General features: G+C 43.6%; 1 long non-coding RNA gene and 6 other non-coding genes across 7 annotated transcripts; 3 read left to right on the plus strand and 4 right to left on the minus strand.

Annotated features, from left to right (window-relative positions):
* Positions 1 to 1,669: 1,669 nt before the first annotated feature.
* trnal-aag (transfer RNA leucine (anticodon AAG)) lies at positions 1,670 to 1,751 on the minus strand. Its single transcript has one exon. It is a non-coding gene; the product is annotated as a tRNA-Leu (tRNA).
* Positions 1,752 to 10,677: 8,926 nt separating this feature from the next.
* LOC116678262 (uncharacterized) lies at positions 10,678 to 11,375 on the plus strand. The gene is made up of 3 exons (XR_004329206.1): positions 10,678 to 10,707; positions 10,779 to 10,865; positions 11,344 to 11,375. It is a non-coding gene; the product is annotated as an uncharacterized LOC116678262 (long non-coding RNA).
* Positions 11,376 to 15,531: 4,156 nt separating this feature from the next.
* On the minus strand, positions 15,532 to 15,613 carry trnal-uag (transfer RNA leucine (anticodon UAG)). The gene has a single exon. It is a non-coding gene; the product is annotated as a tRNA-Leu (tRNA).
* Positions 15,614 to 16,963: 1,350 nt separating this feature from the next.
* On the plus strand, positions 16,964 to 17,035 carry trnaw-cca (transfer RNA tryptophan (anticodon CCA)). Its single transcript has one exon. It is a non-coding gene; the product is annotated as a tRNA-Trp (tRNA).
* A 1,475-nt stretch (positions 17,036 to 18,510) lies between these two features.
* On the minus strand, positions 18,511 to 18,583 carry trnak-cuu (transfer RNA lysine (anticodon CUU)). Its single transcript has one exon. It is a non-coding gene; the product is annotated as a tRNA-Lys (tRNA).
* Positions 18,584 to 21,850: 3,267 nt separating this feature from the next.
* On the plus strand, positions 21,851 to 21,922 carry trnap-cgg (transfer RNA proline (anticodon CGG)). Its single transcript has one exon. It is a non-coding gene; the product is annotated as a tRNA-Pro (tRNA).
* Positions 21,923 to 22,716: 794 nt separating this feature from the next.
* Positions 22,717 to 22,833, minus strand: LOC116678264 (U5 spliceosomal RNA). The gene has a single exon (XR_004329208.1). It is a non-coding gene; the product is annotated as a U5 spliceosomal RNA (small nuclear RNA).
* Between the last annotated feature and the right edge of the window lie 1,613 nt (positions 22,834 to 24,446).

The following is a 24,446-nucleotide window of genomic DNA, read 5'->3' on the forward strand; positions in this document are numbered from 1 at the left end:
GTGGGAATCAAGATCCACCAATGTTTCTGTCCAAAATGTCCACCTGTGTCCAGAAATGTGCCTACTAGATGGGAAATAGACTGACATTTTGGTCAACATTGTGAAAATATCTTCAATATGTTCAACTAAGTCTAAATTTGGAGCTCCTTTCAGTTAACATGAAGTACAGGTCACAGCGCAACATGCCACCACCAACATACTGTTTTCAGTCAAACAGCCAAGAATATTTTACCCGTTAGCCTAGATGTGGACAGGTTGATTTTTTTAATTTCACCAGTACTCTGGCTTAAAACCAGTTTCCACCGAGACTTGAACTTGGATCACTTCAAAGTCCAGAGTGCTTACCATTACACCATGGAACCACTGTTCTAAAAGGCAACATTGGTTTGTCAGGCAGCTTCTTCCATAATATTAACACTTATGCTATTGAAGGCACACAACAATTACTGGCTAACTTAAGTCATTTAGTAAGCTAAGCGTTCACACAGGATGTGGAACAAGGCAAGTCAAGAACAGGTTTTAAAGCTCTTGCCACAAACAATGAATACAGCAGTAGATATGTCTACTGTGTACACATGGTAGCTTCCCAAAACCATGTCTCTGAAATTAGTTCTAGAAGGAAACAATTCATGTAAGAAGTGGGATTTGAATCCAAGCCCCCGGTGGAGACTGCGACCTGAAAGCAGAGCCTTGGAACGCTCAGCCATTCTATCTTTATCTTGTTTATCCATATCTTCTTTATTAGTTTTTTAAATAAATTAATTCATAAAAAATATGACTAACATGTGATTATTTTTAATGTTATATTAATAAATAATGTTAAAATTATATGGCTAAGTAAGCAATAAAACCTTTAAATGAGCCCTTCTTGTTTTTTTTTGTTATGTCTCGGCAAGAAGTATTATGCTTTTGGGTTGTCTGTCCATCTCTACATCAGAATCAGAAATACTTGATAGATCCGTGAAGGGAAACTCTGGAAGAGACTACTTCTTTGAGCCAGATTTAAACCAGTAACCTAAAGATTTTGGAATTGTGCCTCTACAGTCCTCCGCTCTACCAACTGAGCTATTGAAGGTCAACAATGTTTATGAACACACTTCCCATTCTTGTTAATGTGATAACACAGGACCCCCTGGAGGGAATTTCGGAATCATCAGGGGCTGTAGCTCAGTGATAGAGTGCACTTTCAGTCTCAATGCCCAGATGTATTACAAGATTTGAAGTGAACATTGTATTGTCCAGAGATGGTGGTATAGTGGTGAGCATAGCTGCCTTCCAAGCAGTCGACCTGGGTTTGATTCCCAGCCATCGCAGTAGCTTTCTTTGAGTGATGTTACTTGCTTTTTTTAACAAGAAGTCAGCAGAAAGGTTACTTGCCCAACCTGGTTGGATTAAACATTAGATCTCTTTGGGCTGCATGATTATGGCCAAAGTGATAATCACGATTATTTTGATCAATATGGAGGTCACGATTAATTATCACAATTATTTGTTGATTTTCTACTCCAAAGTGCTGGAAAGGAAGGTTTCACCAATCGTTGAACCTCAGGTTAACAAGGAACAATCTCAGCAAGGTGATTGATGGATGATTCTAGTTACTTCACCAAGTTCAGCCCAAATGACACAAGACATCACCTTGGTTGGCTTCCAGCTATGTAATAGATGCAGATGGCAGTGGTGGGATTTGAACCCACGCCTCCAGAGAGACTGGAGCCTTAATCCAGCGCCTTAGACCACTCGGCCACACTATCTGCAAATAAGGGGCAACTTGGCGGAGGATTGGCTGAAGCTTCCTTTCCACCACCTTGGAGTAGACCAGGGAGGCTGAGCAGAGTGATACGCAAGTTGCAAGGTCTTCAAAATGTTAAACTTTGCCACCCGTAAGCTGTTAGAACCTTTTTTGCCACCTTCCCTCAAAATGTGAATCACAGAATTTTCCATCCCCTGAGCCCAAACAGCAGAGCAGAGTGGCGCTACCCAGAACGTATTTGTCCACTTTCTCATCTCCTTTTCTTACCAATCAAACCCAAAGCTCCCTTCCATTTTTTGCCAATCACGAGAGACTTCATATCCATTTCTTGCCAATCAAAAAAGCGCCTCCTCTTGGCAACGCCCATCTCCATTTCCTACCAATCCAAACGCATTTTCTGCTTCGATGGCAGCTTTGCTGCAATCGCAAGAGAAGACGACTCATCTCGGTATTTTTCCACGGAAAATAAAGTAAGTTATTACTGGCACCACATCTCATGAATTAAACTTGTCAAAAGTTCATGTAATTGATGTATTTGTTTGACCGCAATGTCATATTGTTGTGCACTTTGCTAGTTAAGAACAAGCTTATAACGTTATGCTGCTGTAAGCAGTAGTAGCTAGTGTATTAACGCTACGGTAACGTTAGGCCAAACGTCACCGTGACATGTTGTGCATTAAACCTGTTACATGTTCATGTAATGTATGTAGCTATGTGTTTATTTGCCTGCGAAGTCATGTTGCGGTGCACTTTTCTAGTTGAGAAGAGTATAACGTTAGTCAACAGGATAGGCTACGTTACGTGTATCACTTTATGTATAAAGTAACATCAATATGTTAAGTAACGTCAGTATCTTAAGTTAACGTTAGCTGTAATTTAATTTTTATTTTAAAATATTATTATTATAATATATTTTATAATCTTTAGTAGCGTTAGAGAGAGAGAGAGAGAGAGAGAGAGAACTGATAAATTGATTGAATTGACATCAGTCCCTTATAATTTATATTACTTTAAGATTAGCATTCAAACGTTTACCCCAACTTTAGTCCACTGTAGTATTTGTTGACAATAAAATATAATTGTAATATAATAATATTAATGTTGATAATGATTATATATAAGCCTCAATTATGACTCAAGCCCCTGTACTAGCAATGTTACAACATGCTTTACTATAAGATGAAGGTAGATAGATTTAGATGATAGAAATTAGCTATTCCATGGTCATGCCTGTAATATATAATTATTTGATTAAATCTTATACTATAGTTTTGTCTTTTTTGGATACAATAAAGGGACCTTATTAAGTGCCTAACTATTGACATTATTGTCCTATTGTCCTATTGAGTTTTAATCTCAGATGGCTTCTAAGGCTGAGAAGCATCGTGCCATGGGGGACGATGAATGGCTGTCCCGGCTGAGGACGTTTGCCGCTACAGGGGTCTGGCCTACTGATGCTGGGAATAGACCGGCCCCGAGGCAAAAGAGATGGCATGAGCTCTATCTTAAGGTACAGCTTATTACATATATTTTTTAACAACTAGCAACAATTAATTAATGTCATGTAACAGTCTGGTGCATTTTAATTTGGGTTAATTACAGATAGAGAAGTGTCCACTCCAGCAGCGGGGGCAGATGTCTCTTTTTGGTGGAGCACAGGTCTGCACGTGTGGATTTCACACTAAGAAGGTAAAGTTAAATTGGGATTGGGATCACATTAAAAAATCAAAAATGTAAATGTATAATGTAAATAGAAAATGTAAATAGTTAGATTTTACTATGCATACAATACTATGATGTATTGTGGTTTATATGTTATGTGTGTTTTACTCTTTCTACATAATTAGTTTGTTGATTCTCTTATTTTCCTCCCTGGTGTAAAAACCTTTGTATAGTCAGTCATTTCTTGTGCTAAACAATATTATTCGTTACCTAAAGACATATTGTTTTGTTGAGATCAATAATGTAATAAAGTTGGCATGTATTATATTAATTGGCTTCATTTCAAGATTATTCCAAATGATAGTGTACACACTGCTGAGCATATGACTTGCCTTTATACACCCTACTTCCCTGCAATGATTACTGTAAGACTTACTAGCTTTTAGAGAAAAGAGAAGTAAAAATGCTTGGTTTTACCTGTCATACATTGTTTAAAGAAAAAGAAAATTATTTATTACTAAACAATGCTTATTATAAAGACTAACTTTTAATATTGACCAAATATAGCACGATTACTAAATGTATGCAGTACTAAAAACAGATATATTGTTCAAAAGTCAATCTAAACGTTATAAATTATTTGTTTAAATTGTTTCCCAACCTTACTAATATCTTATTCCTCCAAAACTTTGTTTAGTAGAACAATAAAGTTGTGGACAGTGTAACTGGATCTTCTGGCACTAGGTGGTGATCCAACCTAAGATCTGGTGCTAGGTGGGGATGGAACCTAAGATCTGGTGCTAGGTGGGGATGGAACCTAAGATCTGGTGCTAGGTGGGGATCGAACCTGTGACCTTTGAATCTACGTTAAACTTCCCTTATTTCCCAGAAACATTCCAATTTCAGCAATTAAATTAAAATCTGACTTAATAGAAACTATAAAACTCTTACACTATGTGTGTAATTTAGCATCTTTCTCATCTTTTCTCTAATTTCTTCTTTTTTCCTCCTTTTTCTCTTTTTCCTTCTTCCCTCCCTCTTCCCCTTTTTCCTCTTCTCCCCCCCCCCCCCCCCCCCCCTTACAGACTATCGTTCCCCAGCTTTGGCGCAGTTGGCAGCGTGTCAGTCTCATAATCTGAAGGTTGTGAGTTCAACCCACACACAGGGCAAGTGTTTTAAAAACAAAAACAACACAACTGATGCTGAAAATACAATGACAGGTGGTTGAACATGGAACGGTCCATTCAACGTGGCTGAATGGAAGTTGTGATTCTATGGTTACTTCAGAGATTTCTGACATTGAGACAACGAAAGGCATTCTTTAAGGGTGGTAGCAAACTAATGACTCAACTATGACTCAATGACGCATATACCATTTTTGTTCATTAACAATATTGTGTTATCTCATAGGTACTGGAAGCCACCAGTCTCCACCAATGTATTTCTTAGCATTTATTTTCAGTCTGTTTTATAAGATTTGCAGTAAACATTGTATTGTCCAGCACAGGCCCGGCCCTAAACAATTTGGTGCCCTAGGCAAGATTTTAGGTGGCGCCCCCTTGCATCACTGTACAGTTAACTGATGTTAAAACTAACAGATAGCGCTCGCTATTTATTGATTAGCCAACTATGTCATGCTAACGGCTATGCTATTATCGATCATTGTTCTGCAACAGCAAAATATATCATTATCATCATCACCTTTACTGTAACATTACCTCTGTCTTTGTCACGTTTTTCCTCCTCTACTTTTCTTTTTCCTCCCCTGGGCACCAGACAGTTTAGGACGCTTTGACATTATGAGATTTAGATGCAGGTAAAAGAAGTCGGGCTTGTTTTTTTAATTAAGGTGACGTTATAGTAAGGTGACCAGATTTCTCAGACAAAATCCGGGGACATTTTCAGCTCAGAAGCGTATTTACCTCCAAAACAAGTATGTTTTTATTTTTGTAAAACTTAAAACGGGAACACTAGACCTAGAGCTGTTCTCATTAGGGGCTGAGCCCCCCCCAAGGTATCATCCTAGACCCACCCCTGCTGCTAGTTCCTACTCCACTCCACTACACCTCAAGATAGAAAGTCCTAATATTTCAAGATTAAAAGGCCCGAATATTTCAAGATAAAAAGTCCTAATATTTCAAGCTAGAAAGTCCTTATACTTCAAGATAAAAAGTCCTAATATTTCAAGATAGAAAGTCTTAATATTTCAAAATATAAAGTCCTAATAGTCCTAATATTTTAAGATAGAAAGTCCTAATATTTCAAGATAGAAAGTCTCAATATTTCATAATGTTGTAATGTTTACTGAACTACTGACAGCTTTTGCTTTACTGCTCAAGGCTTGTTTCTGCAACAGCTCCTTGAGAATCAGATACAATAAAAACTATTGAGGACATATTTTCCTTTGACATTGATGCAATATTAAACGAGATCGCTGCAATGTAAGTTAATAGGATAATTGTCCAGCTTGTATTTACGTTCATAAAAGTTCTTGTTTAGCTGCTGACAGACTCAGATTAATATTCTAAGTGTCTGACAACATTATGGAAAGGATTTCTAAGGAGCTCGACCTTTCTGTTAAAGATTAAGATCCTTTTTAAAACATAAAAGTCCGCGAAATTGCGTTCGCTAAACCCACCAGACTCCATGTAAATAATCAGTGATTTTTAACATCGTAAAATACGGCTTCTAAAACATCTCTGAGCACCGCTGGCTCTGGCGGTCTGGAGCCTGTGTTGGGTGTGCGATTATCGGCTACGTTTTTTCTTTCATTCCAATTTCGGGTCTGTCAGTCACAGTGAAAACCGGGGACATTTCCGGGGAAAGATCCAGCCGGGGACAGGTAGCCAAAATAAGGGACTGTCCCCGGAAACCTGGGACGTCTGGTCACCCTACGTTACAGGTACAGCACAGGCCGGGCGCCCCCTGGTGGTTTGCGCCCTTAGCATTTGCCTATACTGCCTAAGCCACAGGCCGGCCCTGGTCCAGCAGAAGAGCAACAGGTGTGTTAATTTTTGACTATGAGTTATACCATAGCAGTGCAAGCATTTTGCCCAGGTTTGATTTCCAGCCACCTGCAGTTGCATTTACAGGTTTTGAAGCCATATACAACGTTAACATTACATGTTTTACCCATGTTTCTTCTTTTATTCAGTGGTATTTAAATTTCCTTGCGGGAGTCATCCCAAAAGGATTAATAAAGATAAGTCTAAGTCTATCTCAGAAAAAAGGGGATGTAGCTCAGTGATAGAGCGCATGCTTTACATGTATGAGGACCTGGCATCTCCAGCAGGTATTATGGTAGAGTCTTTAAAAGAGCTGCAGAAGATATTACCTCCTGTGGTAATCTGACTGGTAGGGTTATAGAACGTAGAGGTAGACTAAGGCTGAATGCCATTCCTTCCCCTTACCCCTACCCCTTGGCCCTTACCCCTACCCCTTGGCCCTTGAAACCAAGGGGTAGGGGTAAGGGGTGAAAACATACCCCTATGAATTGGGACACCACTTGGTGACATCACCATACAGTATTGATCACAAACTTCCAAGATGCCGTCTAGGTCTGTTGATTGTGTGGGTTTGGACAACAGTGTGTGTTATATATTTTATAGTTATTTTAGGTTCACTTTGGTAGTGCAGAGTACTTATCTGTGTAGTACTTAGGTCTGTTTGCAATACAAATGTGTATACACATGCATCATGTGTACATATACATACATATACACCCTGTATACATGGTGTGTTGTATATCTGTTTCAGTTATCACCGTTTTGAATGTCATTGATGTTCACAAAAACATTTTGTTGACAAAAATCTGTCTTTATTGGTGATAAATTGAACATAACAGGCAAAAACGTTACATAAAATAATGTTACAGAACCATTGTCAACTATTAGAACCATAACTAACATGTCGCACACAATAAAAGGCACTCATATGTGTAAAACTAAAAAAATACACACAAGACCACAAACAAACTACACACACACTACACTGTTGTAACTACAGCTGCTCTGATATCCAGACCAGTCTGGAGCCTTTTGGCCAGTAACCCCCCCCCCTCACATATCATCAGTGTCCCATATCAAACCAACAACAATATAACAAGTGCATGAACAATGAACAGGAATTAATTACAGATTATTACAATAATAGTAGGCTACCAATGCAATAATGAATGGGTACAACATGAACATATGAATTAGGAAACGTCTGCTCGTTTTCAGCCCCAACCTGGATCAGCTGCTGTGTCCTCCTGTGTCCTCCTGTGTGAGACAGGGCGGTATATGTTAAGCACGTAGCGATGTATCATAGACCGTTAATATATATCTAACAATACAATCTATGCGATCTATACAGTCCATTCAAGGCAGAAATATGTGGGACTGTTCAACGTTAGCGTTAGCGTTAGCGATTAGCGTTAGCATTGCAAGCTAGCGATTTTTAAAAAGTTTCAGTTAGGAACATGGTTGCAAGTATACATGTACAGGACTGCATAGACCACAAAACAAGACTGTCGTAACTTTTTAATCAATTATTTAAGCCGAAAGTACTTACATTCATGTGTCTCTCTGGTCGACGGGCAGCCATTGATGCCTGTGTGTTTTCTAGTGAGGTCGCGTCCACACTAGGTCCCAAGGGCTATACAGCAGGGCTGCCAACTCTCACGCATTGGCCGTGAGACACACGCATTTGACTGGTTTCACACGCTCACACGCCACACCCCCGATTTCTCACGCTGAAGTGTCAACCCGGTCGGTCAAATTTCTGATAGATGAGTTTATCTATAGATTTATCTGTTTAGCCACTAGTTGTGCTTTCAGAGACTGTGAGGGGGTTCAAGAGCGCTCCCTGTCTGTGAAAGTTTCGAATTGTCGCAAACAGAACATTTTTTTACGATCCATCCCATTTCCCCGGCTTTAGGTATGAGCTCTGAGTATCACAGACCCGTCCGTCGCTTCGTGTCCACTCTCTCTGTAACATAGAGGTGAGCAGCGCGGCTGGTAGCGTAGCAACTTCAGTTCATGTTAGTGGACCTGCTCTGCTGTGGACAGTGACGCGTTGCATCCGTGTAGTCCTCCGATAATGCGCAGCGTACAGCCTCCTCTAAACTTTGTCAGAGACCAGAGACCCGAATGGGCGTCTGTGTCTGTCAGACGGTCTGAATGAGATCAACCATATCAGCGGAGCAATGACTGCACAGCAGACTATATTACAACTCTCCAAATCTCGGACAACAGAGATGGAGGAGTTATATTTTGAATGTGCACAAAGTTGTAAACATGGCAGAAATCTGGTGAAAACATCTGAGCTATACTATATATACTATACTATATATACTATATACACTATACTATATATACTATACTGCAACATTGGGCCACTATTGTGCTTCTCTAACCTCGGTGCATCTCTAAATGTAACTGTAAATAATTATTTTGATGTTTTATGAAATGAACAAATAGTCTTTTTTTCCCCCCAAAGTAAATCCAGTAAGTGGGGCCCAGAGGATGAGGGCCAAACATTACTGAACCTTGGCACAAAGGTTAAAGGATAAGAATTTATGTAGATCAGTGGTTCTTATTCTTTAGAATTTCAGTGGTCTTAGTTGATCCCTCAACATTAATTTAACTTTGGGTCCCTTGTCCCAACACCAGGGACCCCTGGACCTGTTCCCCACAGACCCCAATCTTCTCAGCTGTTGATGAGATTTGCTACTGTCTCTTCATGTGGTTCATTATGTTTGGCACGTTGTCTGGGTCAGTTCTTGTATCATAAGAAGTTAATAATGTATATAATGTAAATGCTGAATGCCTTAAAACCTGTTGATACTACAACAATGCAAAGGTTCTTAACCCTACAGTTTTGCACATATCATGTAAGACTTGATTTCTCAATTTTTTTGCAAAAAAAAACTCTCCAGAAAATGCCCTTTAATGGTTTATTTTTCAATTTTCTTTCCTGGGGGGGCATACCCCCAGACCCCCCTAGGGAGAACCCCACCCCCCCACATATCACAAATCACAATTTAAACCCTGAAGGATAAAGACCCCAAAAAATTGCTTTGTACGTGGCAAAATATGGGTTGCCCCCCCAAATCTCACTCCAAGGTTTTGGGAAAAGTTGGCAGCCCTGGCTATACAGCCCTTGATCTATGCCCTACCCCTAGCTCGTAATACGTATTGGACCGGCACTAGGTGCCGCGTGAACGCGCAAAAGCTAGGGGAAGGGGTAAGGGGAAGGAATGGGATTCAGCCTAAGGCTCCAGTCTCTCTGGAGGCGTGGGTTCAAATCCCACCACTGCCATTTGCTGAAATGTTACGTACATTGGCACACTCCTTGCTGAGGATTGTCTAAATTTGACTTTACAGCACCTTGGAGTAGAGTTTACCAAGGAGGCTGAGCAGTGTGATACTCCTGTAATGAGCAGATTCCATTCTTCTTGAAGAGGGGAACCACCACCCTGGTCTGCCACTCCTTAGGCACTGCCACAGACCTCCACGCAATGTTGAAGAGGTATGTCAACCAAGACAGCCTCTCCTTACAATATTTCTCAACGAATTTAATCAATCCCTGGGGCTTTGCCACTGTGGAGTTCTTTAAACAGTAAAACCAAGGATATTTTTACTACTGTAAAACTAAGTTACAGTAAGGGTATTATACTGTAAAAAAAACATGTACAATTATGATACTGTAATTAGGAAGTTACAGCACGTTGCCAGTAAGTTAACGCAAATTTACCAAAAAAAGTCTAACAGTGTTCAGACAAACATCACTGACTTTCATTCTTGTAAAAAACACAACTTCCTGGACTTTCTTTACAATATAGTCTGTACATGTCCCTTGCTTCCAAATTCCCATTTTTCATGGGCTGAATCTCAACTAGCACTGACTCTGCAGAGAGAGCCAATCAGAGCTGATCAGCAACACCTGTGCTACCTGCATGATGGGTTTTAACCTGGCATGTAGCACAGGAACCAGTTTCTCTTGGTGACTGGAGTGATGGGAGCTGTTTGGGTCTTTGTTATTTGTGTGCTGACTGTTTGGATTAACAAAGGTTGTTACATTTCTTCTGTTTGAAACTTTTATTCAAATATGTAGCGGAGTATAGCAAATGTAAAATGTAGGGTAAATTACTCAATTACTGAAATTAAATTTACCTGGACCAAGGTCATGAAATGTGCTGTCAAACAGCAGCAATATTTGATTAACAGCAGTTGCATTGTCCTTAGGCTTGAGTTTGCCAGTTGGAGGCACAAATGAAAGACATGATGAGCTGCAGAGGAGAATGATTAGAGGTAAGAACGCCAGTGACAGAATCTTTCAAGAGCTACTTACAGACACTAACTGAATTTATTTTGTACTACAGATGTGTCTCCAAATGATATCTCCATGAAGAGGGCCTTTTTGCTTCTCCAGTCAATGGAATCCAAGTTGATCCAAGCTGCTAAAGAAGGTGAGCAGGTTCTGTGAAACCCTATTGGGAAAATGCTGCTGTGTTTACAGTTGTTCTTTGTGGCACAATGTAGTAAATTAAGGTTAAGATGTCTGGCTTTTGGAATGGGGATCCAACCCATGTTTAATTTCAAGCTATTGTGACCAAACAATGTGGGTATAAAACTGGCTTCTCAAATTATTCAGACATTTATATAGTCAGTCAGCCAACTTAGCTAAGGTAGCTCTGTAGAGATCGTGGAATTTCCCAAACCAAGTAACTGCAGCACATGAACAAACTGCTGTGCTAGCTTAATCTCAATTCAGATTCTGTAATGATGTAAACAAAACTCCACTGGCCTAATTACCAATTAAATGATTTGGAGATATCAAGTCTTAAAAGGAAGTCGTAATACTTGCTTTACTTTTTAATCAAAAACAAAGAAGCCTAAATGGTAAGTTGGGTAGTTGGGACTTAACAATTTCTACATATTTTTCAGCACAACTGGAAACCAATGAAGTGGAAGCTGAGGCAGCTATTCAAAAACTTGCAGATGTTCAAATGCCCCTGAACGGACCCAATCAGCTCCAAACCTGCCTGACGCTGGGCGACCAGGCTGCCAATCAGACGCTGGGCGACCAGGCTGCCAATCAGACGCTGGGCGACCAGGCTGCCAATCAGACGCTGGGCGACCAGGCTGCCAATCAGACGCTGGGCGACCAGGCTGCCAATCAGACGCTGGGCGACCAGGCTGCCAATCAGACGCTGGGCGACCAGGCTGCCAATCAGACGCTGGGCGACCAGGCTGCCAATCAGACGCTGGGCGACCAGGCTGCCAATCAGACGCTGGGCGACCAGGCTGCCAATCAGACGCTGGGCGACCAGGCTGCCAATCAGACGCTGGGCGCCCAGGCTGCCAATCAGACGCTGGGCGACCAGGCTGCCAATCAGACGCTGGGCGACCAGGCTGCCAATCAGACGCTGGGCGACCAGGCTGCCAATCAGACGCTGGGCGACCAGGCTGCCAATCAGACGCTGGGCGACCAGGCTGCCAATCAGACGCTGGGCGACCAGGCTGCAATCAGACGCTGGGCGACCAGGCTGCCAATCAGACGCTGGGCGACCAGCTGCAATCAGACGCTGGGCGACCAGGCTGCCAATCAGACGCTGGGCGACCAGGCTGCCAATCAGACGCTGGGCGACCAGGCTGCCAATCAGACGCTTGGGCGACCAGGCTGCCAATCAGACGCTGGGCGACCAGGCTGCCAATCAGACGCTGGGCGACCAGGCTGCCAATCAGACGCTGGGCGACCAGGCTGCCAATCAGACGCTGGGCGACCAGGCTGCCAATCAGACGCTGGGCGACCAGGCTGCCAATCAGACGCTGGGCGACCAGGCTGCCAATCAGACGCTGGGCGACCAGGCTGCCAATCAGACGCTGGCGACCAGGCTGCCAATCAGACGCTGGGCGACCAGGCTGCCAATCAGACGCTGGGCGACCAGGCTGCCAATCAGACGCTGGGCGACCAGGCTGCCAATCAGACGCTGGGCGACCAGGCTGCCAATCAGACGCTGGGACCAGGCTGCCAATCAGACGCTGGGCGACCAGGCTGCCAATCAGACGCTGGGCGACCAGGCTGCCAATCAGACGCTGGGCGACCAGGCCAATCAGACGCTGGGCGACCAGGCTGCCAATCAGACGCTGGGCGACCAGGCTGCCAATCAGACGCTGGCGACCAGGCTGCCAATCAGACGCTGGGCGACCAGGCTGCCAATCAGACGCTGGGCGACCAGGCTGCCAATCAGACGCTGGGCGACCAGGCTGCCAATCAGACGCTGGGCGACCAGGCTGCCAATCAGACGCTGGGCGACCAGGCTGCCAATCAGACGCTGGGCGACCAGGCTGCCAATCAGACGCTGGGCGACCAGGCTGCCAATCAGACGCTGGGCGACCAGGCTGCCAATCAGACGCTGGGCGACCAGGCTGCCAATCAGACGCTGGGCGACCAGGCTGCCAATCAGACGCTGGGCGACCAGGCTGCCAATCAGACGCTGGGCGACCAGGCTGCCAATCAGACGCTGGGCGACCAGGCTGCCAATCAGACGCTGGGCGACCAGGCTGCCAATCAGACGCTGGGCGACCAGGCTGCCAATCAGACGCTGGGCGACCAGGCTGCCAATCAGACGCTGGGCGACCAGGCTGCCAATCAGACGGGGCGACCATGGCTGCCAATCAGACGCTGGCGACCAGGCTGCCAATCAGACGCTGGGCGACCAGCTGCCAATCAGACGCTGGCGACCAGGCTGCCAATCAGACGCTGGGCGACCAGGCTGCCAATCAGACGCTGGGCGACCAGGCTGCCAATCAGACGCTGGGCGACCAGGCTGCCAATCAGACGCTGGGCGACCAGGCTGCCAATCAGACGCTGGGCGACCAGGCTGCCAATCAGACGCTGGGCGACCAGGCTGCCATCAGACGCTGGGCGACCAGGCTGCCAATCAGACGCTGGGCGACCAGGCTGCCAATCAGACGCTGGGCGACCAGGCTGCCAATCAGACGCTGGGCGACCAGGCTGCCAATCAGACGCTGGGCGACCAGGCTGCCAATCAGACGCTGGGCGACCAGGCTGCCAATCAGACGCTGGGCGACCAGGCTGCCAATCAGACGTGGGCGACCAGGCTGCCAATCAGACGCTGGGCGACCAGGCTGCCAATCAGCCGCTGGGCGACCAGGCTGCAATCAGACGCTGGGCGACCAGGCTGCCAATCAGACGCTGGGCGACCAGGCTGACAATCAGACGCTGGGCGACAGGCTGCCAATCAGACGCTGGGCGACCAGGCTGCCAATCAGACGCTGGGCGACCAGGCTGCCAATCAGACGCTGGGCGACCAGGCTGCCAATCAGACGCTGGGCGACCAGGCTGCCAATCAGACGCTGGGCGACCAGGCTGCCAATCAGACGCTGGGCGACCAGGCTGCCAATCAGACGCTGGGCGACCAGGCTGCCAATCAGACGCTGGGCGACCAGGCTGCCAATCAGACGCTGGGCGACCAGGCTGCCAATCAGACGCTGGGCGACCAGGCTGCCAATCAGACGCTGGGCGACCAGGCTGCCAATCAGACGCTGGGCGACCAGGCTGCCAATCTGACGCTGGGCGACCAGGCCGCCAACCTGACGCTGGGCGACCAGGCCGCCAACCTGACGCTGGGCGACCAGGCCGCCAACCTGACGCTGGGCGACCAGGCCGCCAACCTGACGCGCCTTTGACATGTTTCTGCATGTACATACTTATATCTGTGATGATATTAAACTGAACTGATTTTACCATACTTCTCTGATTGAATTCTATGCAATGAATGATTTAATCTGCCAGGAAGCACGGTTTCTTTTTGCCATTACTTTATGCATGCCTCCAAACTAAAACAATTACACAAAGGATCACTTTGGGATCAACACTGTTGTTGTTTAGATTAACTACAACCGACAGCATGGCAAGTACCCATTAGTAAGCTTGAGTCTATTTTAGTTTAAAACTTGTTTTTCCTTTTTGTCTTGGGGTCAAATTTTACTTAAGTTTCTTTATCAGAAATGAATTTCTATTAACCAAAAATAACATGAGTGGTTATCAATGAACTTTGCTAGTAAAATTACTGATTTTATTGAATTTTAGGGTTTTAAATACATAATGTTTGGTTTTCCTAGGTCAATTTTGACCTGGTGGTCCAATAGAGCGCTATTGTGCTTTACAGAAGATGAGCATATGTAAAGACCCACTAAAACACATACACGGCCCCCCACAAAGTCACAATAATACAAACATCAGCTGCAAACTACCTCATGTAATGGTAACATTGTGCTTTCAGACACATGGAAATGCACACAGTACCAGAGACCTGCAAAAGATCACATTGTGCTCTCCTACATAAACATGCATCCACACACACCTGGGGAAATATTTATAAATTGTGCTTTTCAGCAGCTGGAGACATCACTCCCTCAAGAATGTTTTGGTCTTTTTTGCGAGTATTGCAGTCCACAATGCCAGATTTTTGCGTGGGCTTTTGTAAAGCTTTTTTGTCTTGCAATAAAAGTTGCAATGTTTTTTTTTTTTTAATGTTTAAATGTAACTTGAGGAAAATAAAATTACTCTAGGCTAAGTTTTTGTACTAACCTGAAAAAGGCTCAGGATGCTGCAAATGTTGGTGTAATATGAAACTGGCTGGAGGATTTTAAGACAATTTATTGAATGAACCAGATTTGAACATATGTCAGTGGCTCGTTGATCTTTACACTGTTAATGCCTCATCTGCCTTGATTTTAAACATTATGAAAATTAAAGAAACATACGAACACGTTTAACATATACGGGCATTTAACAAATACCTGCAGTCTCAGTCTTTGGATGGTATAGGTAGTGTATCGCTACCGTGACGGCCGACATGCGCCCCGTCACAGTTACCGACAATTTTGGCAATGAATGAGTATTTCACATTGAACACTTACAATTGTGTGGTCATTAAAAACAGGGCATTGCCGATACAGATATAAACAGCAGAGTCAGAAAGGAGTCTACCAAGTTGCCTCTTATGACTTTAGGTATTTCACCAAACTATGTCATAAGAGATGACCTCATATTAATTCCAAGTCATCACACTGGTTGCCTTCCAGCTATGTAACATTTGCAAATGGCAGTGGTGGAATTTGAACCCACGCCTCCAGAGAGACTGGAGCCTAAATCCAGCGCCTTAGACCACTCGGCCACACTACCTACATGCAACCATTCTCCACATCGTGACACACACCAGGACCTTAACTAACGGTATGCTTGTTAATGTTATTGTAACAAAACTTTTGCAAGGAAAAAGCCAATACTTTTTTACAAAATCACTCTTTGTCATTTTTCTCTGGCATTGTTGATTATTAGAATATTCTAACCAGCATTAAGTGAGTAGGTTTAGGTCTGTGTGAATATGGGCTGAGCATTTACCTGGGCTAAATTTGTGAACATCTTCTTTTGCAAATTTACTGTAAAGAGCCATTATTCCTCCAACTGCCAACTATTGTTCCAGAGACAATAGGATATACAGTTTTAGATTGCAAGGTAACTGTCCAAGACCAAAGACTTCATTGAAATACCACAAGTGTTCAAAACAGTTTGTCAAAATGGGAAAGTTCATGTTTTTGATTACAAATTCCAGCAAAGTTCTAAAATTATTCTTTATAATATGTCCATTTACCATTCAAAAACAAAAGTACAATCATGAATCACATACTGCTTAGACAGAATGAACCTGTTCAGGTAGCAATGAAAGAATTCCAGAGACGTGGACTCTCTGGCACAGCCATACTTGGTCAGGACAACACCCCCCTTCTTGATGGTACCCGTCTCTGTATAAAGCTGCACACCAGGCAGCTCCTGGATGCACTTGACGTGGCGTTGCTGCACACGCCACATGTGCTCCATGTGCACCTGGTCCAGCAGTGGCACCCCCATGAGGTCCCTCCCGTTTGCCCCTCCCAGCTCCTGCAGCAGCCGCTCAATGAGGCCTGGCCACTCCCCAAACCTTGTCTGCAGCTTGCTGGACCCCTCACTGATGCAGCAGCCACAGTCCACATACAGCAGCAGTGGGGGTGCAATAGCTGACTGATGATGTATCAGTCGTGTTGCTGGTGGTTTCTTGGTTCACAGCAACAAGCTTGATCATTGATATACAGTTGCACGCCACATATCGCCAAACTGTTGGGTAGGACGTTACGCATTTGCTTGTATTACATCAAGTGACCGCAGAACTGTACCTTCTAATAGAGGTAAGGCCACTTAGGTTATCTTTGGGCTGCTCTATGGTCTTCTGCAGAAGGATAAATCCCAGAGTTGACTCACTCCAGGTAATTTATCAACAGAAGTCCCGGACTGGACTTGAACCACCATCCTTTCGGTTAACAGCTGACTGCACTGACCTATTGCGCCACAGAGCCTGCCCCTGTCTGATATCTTATGAGCAGGAGCTCGATCTTCAAGCCACAAGCATTTGCTTTATGGCTATAGTAAGTAAATAGTATGTGCTTTATATGAGTTGTAATGTTTAGATGTTTAGATGTGTATTTTTATTAATTAGTAGACCTTGTGGCGCAACGGTAGTGCGTCTGACTCCAGATCAGAAGGTTGCGTGTTCAAATCATGTCGGGGTCAAATGTTTAGGGGTTTGCAGTCACTCAGTCTGTTGGGGTTTGGTTTGGGGAACTGGATGGTTTAAGTCCCCATGTGGACCAAAGTGTCAATTGGAGGCTGGAGAAATGCCACTTCACCTCCCAGGCCCCGCCAGGTACTCTTAAGCAAGGCATTGTACCCCCCCAACTGCTCAGGGTGCTGAACCTGTCAGTAGAAATAACCTTTTGTTGTCGGAAACCTTTTTTTTTTTACATATGTTTAACACACACACACACACACACACACACTAGGGCTGCACGATATTGACAAAATGTGATATTGCAATATTGATTATGAATACTGCAATATCAATATGAATTCTGATATTTTTAAACATATGTAAAAAAAAAGGTTTCCGACAACGAAAGGTTATTTCTACTGACAGGTTCAGCACCCTGAGCAGTTGGGGGGGTACAGGCCATGAGTGTAGAATGCAGGCACATTTTAGTCTGGTAAATTACAGGGATTTTTACACTGGGATGGAACTGCTAATCTTGCGATTGACAGCCGATCCACCCCAATACAGCCATCTGAGACTGTGCATTAACTGAGGCATTCCCACTCTCTAAAACACCACCGCCCAACGTGGGGCTCTAAACCCACGACCCTGAGATTAAGAGTCTCATGCTCTACCGACTGAGCTAGCCAGGCATTTCTTTTTTTTTTTTTTTAATTAATTTTTTATTTGGAAAGGCAAAATTGCAATTATTTTGTACAATCCAGCTTCCACCACATTGGAAGTATGAGAATGAAAAACATAAGCCCAACCAGGTTTTTTTTTTTTTTTTTTGTAGAATAACAGAACAACCATAACAGAAGAGTGAGTGGGGGGGATGAAGGGTCAGGTCTGAGATTTCTTATGTTAGGGGAAAAACACAATCAAGAGCGTAAATTTTAGCCAGGCATTTCTTAAGTATTTCTTAATGTTAGGTTGAAGTTCTAGAATGTTAAGCTGGCATTCTACAATGTCAGCTTTAAATTCTACAATGTTGAGCTGCAGTTCTAAAATGTTAGGTTGAAGTTCTAGAATTTAAAGATGCAGTTCTAGAAAGTTAAGCTTTCATTCTAGAAATTTGAGTTGCAATTCAAGAAGAATAGTTTGAAGTTATAGAATTTTTACAAGTTACGTTCCCAAAAGGTTGCTCATAGTCCTAAAAACTTACATTGTAGTTCTAGAATGGTAAGCTGAAGATGTAGAATGTTAGGTTTAAGTTCTAGAATGTTTAACTACAGTTCTGGAATGTTAAGTTGCAGTTGTAGAACAATATGTTGAAGTTGTAGAATTTGAACATGCATTGTCACCAGACCAGTTTGATCTGAGGAACAGGAGGTCAGCAAAGGCCATGATTGTAGAATACCGGCAAATTTTATTCTGGTAATTTACAGGGATTTTTACACTTTGATGGAACTGCTAATACTGGGCAGAACTCAGGCATTCCCACTCTCTAAAAGACCACCGCCCAACGTGGGGCTTGAACCCACGACCCTGAAATTAAGAGTCTCATGCTCTACCGACTGAGCTAGCCAGGCACTTGTCAAGTTTTGAGTTGCGGTCCAAACATTTTACTTAAAATTTCTGAAATGTTGCAGTTCTAGAATGTTACTTGGCAGTTCTAGGATGTTAGATTGAAGTTCAAGAATGTTAAGCTGCCATTCTACAATGTTAGCTTTAAATTCTAGAATGTTAAGCTCCAGTTCTAGATAGTTGGGTTGAAGTTCTAGAATGTAAAGATGTTATTGTTTTAGGGAGAAGATTTACAGCTGTACACGTTGCAAATCAGTGACTCACCTTTGCCGCCATCAAAGATGCCATTGGCTTGCAGGTAGTGTGGCAGAGTGGCCTGAGGCACTAGATTAAAGCTCCAGTCTTGCTGGAGGCGTGGATTCAAATCCCATTTCTGCCTTTTGCATATATTACATAGCTGGAAGCCAACCAATGTGATGTCTTACAGCTGTATCATTTGGGCTGAACTTGGTGACGTAACTAGAATCATCCATCAATCAACTTGCTTCCTTGTTAACCTGAGATTAAACGATTGGTGAAACCTTCCTTTCCAGAAATTTGGAGTAGAAAATCAACAAATAATTGTGATCTCCATATTCATCAAAATAATTGATTATCATTTTGGCCATAATCGTGCAGCCCAAGAGATCTAAGGTTTCTATCAAACCAGGTTGGGCAAGTAACCTTTCTGCTGACTTCTTGTAAAATAAAGCAAGTAACATCACTCACAGAAAGCAACTGCGATGGCTGGGAACCGAACCCAGGTCAACTTCTTGGAAGGCACACAAACTTCAATCTTGTAATACATCTGGGCATTGAGACTATAAGTGCGCTCTAGCACTGAAAGTCCCTCCAGGGGTCCTGTGTTATACATTGACAAAAATGGGAAGTGTGTGTGTATGTGCTAGCTCCCTTTGATAGCTCAGTTGGTAGAGCGGGGACTGTAGAGGCTAGTACCCAAATCTCTGTATTCATCTCCCTGCTGGATAGAAGGTCATCTGGTGCATTTTTTCTGTCACGAGGGCTAAGTGTTGTGGTCTGCTGCATTCCCCAACCTGTGTCGTGTCTTCCTTTCTTCTGTGTGTCCTGTCTGTCTTGCCGTGAGGCGTTCCAGGGGATCTAGAGGCGTGGCTTTCCATCTACGTTCTGTCATCCACTCAGCTGTTCCTCATCACTCATCACCCACTGCAATACATAAACCCGGGCTGACCGCCTCTTCAGCGCCAGATCATTACATGCACTGTTGTGGTAACTTGGCTCCTAGTCATTTGCGCTCGTGTTGTTGTTTCTTGTTGTATTCTAGTAATAACTTTGTTTTTGGTTCTTATTTTATTTTTTCCAATTACACACCAGGGGCCTGATGCACGAAAGTAGAATAAAGATATCCAGGATAAGTGAAAAAGCGCGGCTTGACTTAGTGTGACCTGCTCATCGCGGCTTAATCGGTTGCACGTTTGCCGAGCCAGGATGAACAGGTGGAGCTATGTCCAGCCAGGTGTAGATAGCTGGGATAAGTGCACGTTCACGGCTTTCTCAAATAGACCACGGTATCAATCACAGATTTACTGATGCAGAGATGAGAAGACGCATGCGCCAAATGTTTCACCCAATGAGCAGCAGCTTCTAATGGAAAGTAAAGAGGAGGGAAGAATATGCAAAAAGGGAAATAACGGCTCTTATCAAACGGAGAAAAAAAGACCAAATAGCGGACCGACTGAATGTGTGGGGGTTTAAAAATATGGTCCTTTGCCACAAAAGAGAGCACAGGGAACTAATGTTCCTCGGGAAATGGACCAAGGACTTTAGGCTTAATTTCAAACCCTTATTCACAACGTGAGAACATGTTTTACAACCATGCACAAATCCCTATAAGATATTCCTAATTATTTGTACAATTAATGTTCATACAGAACAATCATGATTGTTCAACAACTAGAAAAAGAAGTAAGTGACTTCAATACACGCTGTGAGCATATATTTATAACAATATTCATGTTTTTTTATTCTTCTGACCAGTGGCCGCACCAAACTAAAAAGATTAAGAAGCATTGTGGTGTTCCTGGTGTGATGAATGTAAACTACATACGTGCTGTATATAGGCCACGTTATTGGTCCAGGGATGTGAGACTAATTGAGAAGGTTATGAAACCAATGTAAGCTATAATAAAACAACAATAGGCCCACTTATTAAGGAGTAACACAAACTACCCTTTATTAGAGAAGGACAAGCAATAAGAAAATGAAATCATGAATGTATTGGTCTCTGAGCAGTCTGCCATTATTATCATCTGGGAACATCGCTACATTAATATCGTCACACTTAATCTCCGGAGCGCGTCCTGTATAAAGCTGAAGCTGAGACCACGGACGCTGCGCTGCTCATCTCTACTTTTACAGAGAGAGTGGACACTGACGCAAGTCCCCCGGCAGGCAGCGGCCACCGGGCACCGGGCAGCGGTCGCACGCCAGGCAGCCTCGACACACTACCGTCCCACCGGGAAAAGTCCCACTCCGCATCTGGGTGCCAGTGCAACCATTTCTAACATCTAAACAACCGTAGGGTTTAAATCCAACTCGCGACAACAATAGTGACAAGTAGGCTAATGCGTGTTAATAAAAATAAAGCAGAACACATGCAGAAGACCACGGAATAACTGTTAAACACGTTTATTTTGGATCAGAGCCGAAGCTGATTTGACACACGAGACTCCAGGATTAATCTTAGCCTGGCTGTTAGCCTGCTCTGGACCAGGCTAACCGCAAAGAATAAATCTCCATGGTTACTTGGCTGGGCTTAATTCAATCTGGTTTCGTGCAACCGAGTCCAAGCTAAATTCATCCAGGATAACTTGAATATCCCGGCTTAATCCCTTATCCTAGTTTCGTGCAACAGGCCCCAGGTAAGTGTGAGTGTGTGTGTGTGTGTGTGTGTGTGTGAGTAAGAGAGAGACAGAGAGAGAGAGAGAGAAGAGAGAGAGGGGGCGGGGGGGCAGCTGACAGCTAAAAAAAAAAAAATCTCCGATGGCAGAGATGCAACGGGAGTCGCATTTAAACCAAGCAGCATGTCTGAAACCCACGTTCACCAGAAATCTACTGGTTACTAAGTATGTAAGTACTACAAACCGAAGTTAAAAACAAACCTGAAGCTGAAGAAACCTATAGTCAGACAGCTGAATCTGGCAGTGGAGCCATAAAAACACTACATGCTAAACAAAATACTTAACAATTGCCTTTCGAGTCACTGACTGATCACATTGACTTGATAGAAAATTTCTATTATAATGTTTTTACATGGCTCGTTGGTCTAGGGGTATGATTCTTGCTTCGGGTGCGAGAGGTCACGGGTTCAACTCCCGGATGAGCCCTGAAGGTAGGAGCTTTTACTTTCCTAATCTGAAATTTAACATCAAGTTTAACGTTAAATTAACCCAGATTCAGAACAATTAAGATTGTATTAGAGCATGCTGGCAATTTTTCATGTCCTGCTTCAACTGCACGCAACAGAAAAAACAAAGAGGAACAATGAGCAGGACATGGCTCTCCTTTTTCATACATTGCGTCTCTGCCTGTCAGAGATTTTTATTTTTATTTTCTAATTTATTCAATCTATTTGATCCGTAGAACACAGTCCCCCCCGCCTCTGATCAACCCATATCGATTGCATGCTTAAAATAACATACCGGTTAAAGCCCCGCCCATTTCAAGACGACCCGACCCACTTCTGGATTAAATCCTGTCCACTCCCGGGTTAGGACCCGCCCAGTCCGAGCACAGAAACAGATACAGATACAGATACAGATAATGCTGTACTCGCTCATCCCTACCAGTTACTTTAAGATCAGAGGGTAAGGTCTAAGCTTCTGAGGTATGAATCCATCCAGAACCGTGCCATAGCTGCAGTCTTAGGATTTCTGGATGGGGCCGTGGCTGCTGTTATGTGTATAGCTGTAAATCTGCTCCCTAAAAACAATAACAGGTCCGGAACTCCTTACCCTCCTTTCTTCTTCGGTTTCTTCATCACTCTTCTTTGCACTCGTTCTCACTTGGACCTCTACAGGAAATAAAAGATGGCTCGTTCTAGGTCTAAAATCTCTTTTCTGGGTGGGATAAAAACAGAGCTGATGAGTAAAAGCAAAGGTAAGCAATAGCAAGTACAAAAGGCTGGGCCAAAAAGCAAAGCTCACCAAAAATAGTTTCAACTCGTCAGGGTTCCCCTCCAAGGAAGTCTTTAGTAAAAGGCGAAAGACTTGTGCGTTATAAAGAGAAACCAGAGTGAGTACCGCCTTTTGATCGAGAGCAGCAGAAAACCCTAGTCGACCCAATCCAAACATTCACGGTAAGCCTCACTGGGTGTCCAAACTAAAATGATAAGAGGCAACTTGGTAGACTCCTTACTGATGTTTATATCTGTACTCACAATGCCCTGTTTTTAAAATACCATCCAATCACAAGTGTTACATGTGAATAATCAATGTGTGAGAAATCAGGAAGCTCACATAAATGATAGCTGCAAGGTCAACCAAATGTTTAACTTTACAAGCCGTAAGATGTTGGAACCTTGGTTGCTACACGTTCCCAAACTTCCCCTCAAAAAGTGAATCACAGGTTTTCCAGCCCCTATGTATGAACAGCAGAGCAGAGTGGCACAGCGGAAGCGTGCTGGGCCCATAACCCAGAGGTCAATGGATCGAAGCTATCTTCTGTTATTTACCATGCTTTGTAACAGCAATAAGTCTATTTCCAGTCTGTTGATGTTTAACAAAGCATCTGTTGCTGCAAGTGTCTGAAATGAAATATATCCACCTGCTGAAAAGTAAACTTAATGGCATGTCGAGTTTATTTCATCCATAAAAATGGAAACTACAGTGCTCATACCTGCTGTAACACCCATAAAAACCAGAGCATAATACAACAAATATACTACAGTACAAGTACATAAATACGGTAAAATAGAAATTGTAAAACATGTACATTTAAAGTGCTTGTTGTGCTGTCTGATAGTCTGAGGTATAAAAGACAGAGCTGACCGCTTAGTTTGTGTAACAGGAGGTCTTAGTCTACCACTACGTTCTATAACCCTACCAGTCAGATTACCAGAGGAGGTAATGTCTTTAGCAGCTCTTTTAAAGACTCTACCATAATACCTGCTGGAGATGCCAGGTCCTCATACATGTAAAGCATGCCCTCTACCACTGAGCTACATCCCCTCAAGATTTTCAGATTGTTTTTACTTTTTTCAGAGTTAGACTTAGACTTAGACTCTTAAAGAATGCTTTTTGTTATCAGCAGGGTTCAAACCTGAGCCGGGAGACCCCAATGGATCTCAAGTCCATCACCTTAACCACTTGGTCACAACAATCTGAATAGCTGTGCCACATCTGTCTGCACAAATTCATAAACTTTTCAATTGGTTAGTAGGAGTTACTAGGGATGAGCCGGATACTCGGCTGAAACGAGTATCCGGTACGGATAAAGCACTTTTGCTGAGTACAAGTATCATACGAGTAATGTGAGTCAATATCCGTGCTCGGATTCAGTGAAAATCTCCACTGACTGTGTCTCCGTTCTGTGATAGGCTAGTCACAGTGCCAGTCACAGCGCCTCTCCCTTACTCTATTCTGTGATAGGCTAGTCCCAGCGCCTCTCCCTTACACTATTCTGTGATAGGCTAGTCCCAGCGCCCCTCCCTACTCACAAAGATTTCTTGTGTTGCTGTGTGCAACTCCGCTCACACGCACTCAGGACAAGAGAGGTGAACAGCTCTCTCCTTCAGGTCCGCCGGGGCTTTCCCGTAACATTTAGGGTTTCTTCAGCTTCAGGTTTGGTTTTATACTTCGTTTTGACCTAGTACCTAGCAACCAGGAGACTTCTGGTAACGGGTTTGTTTAA

This window comes from Etheostoma spectabile, unplaced genomic scaffold (genome assembly GCF_008692095.1).
Source record: "Etheostoma spectabile isolate EspeVRDwgs_2016 unplaced genomic scaffold, UIUC_Espe_1.0 scaffold00006827, whole genome shotgun sequence".
NCBI classification, from domain to species: Eukaryota; Metazoa; Chordata; class Actinopteri; order Perciformes; family Percidae; genus Etheostoma; species Etheostoma spectabile.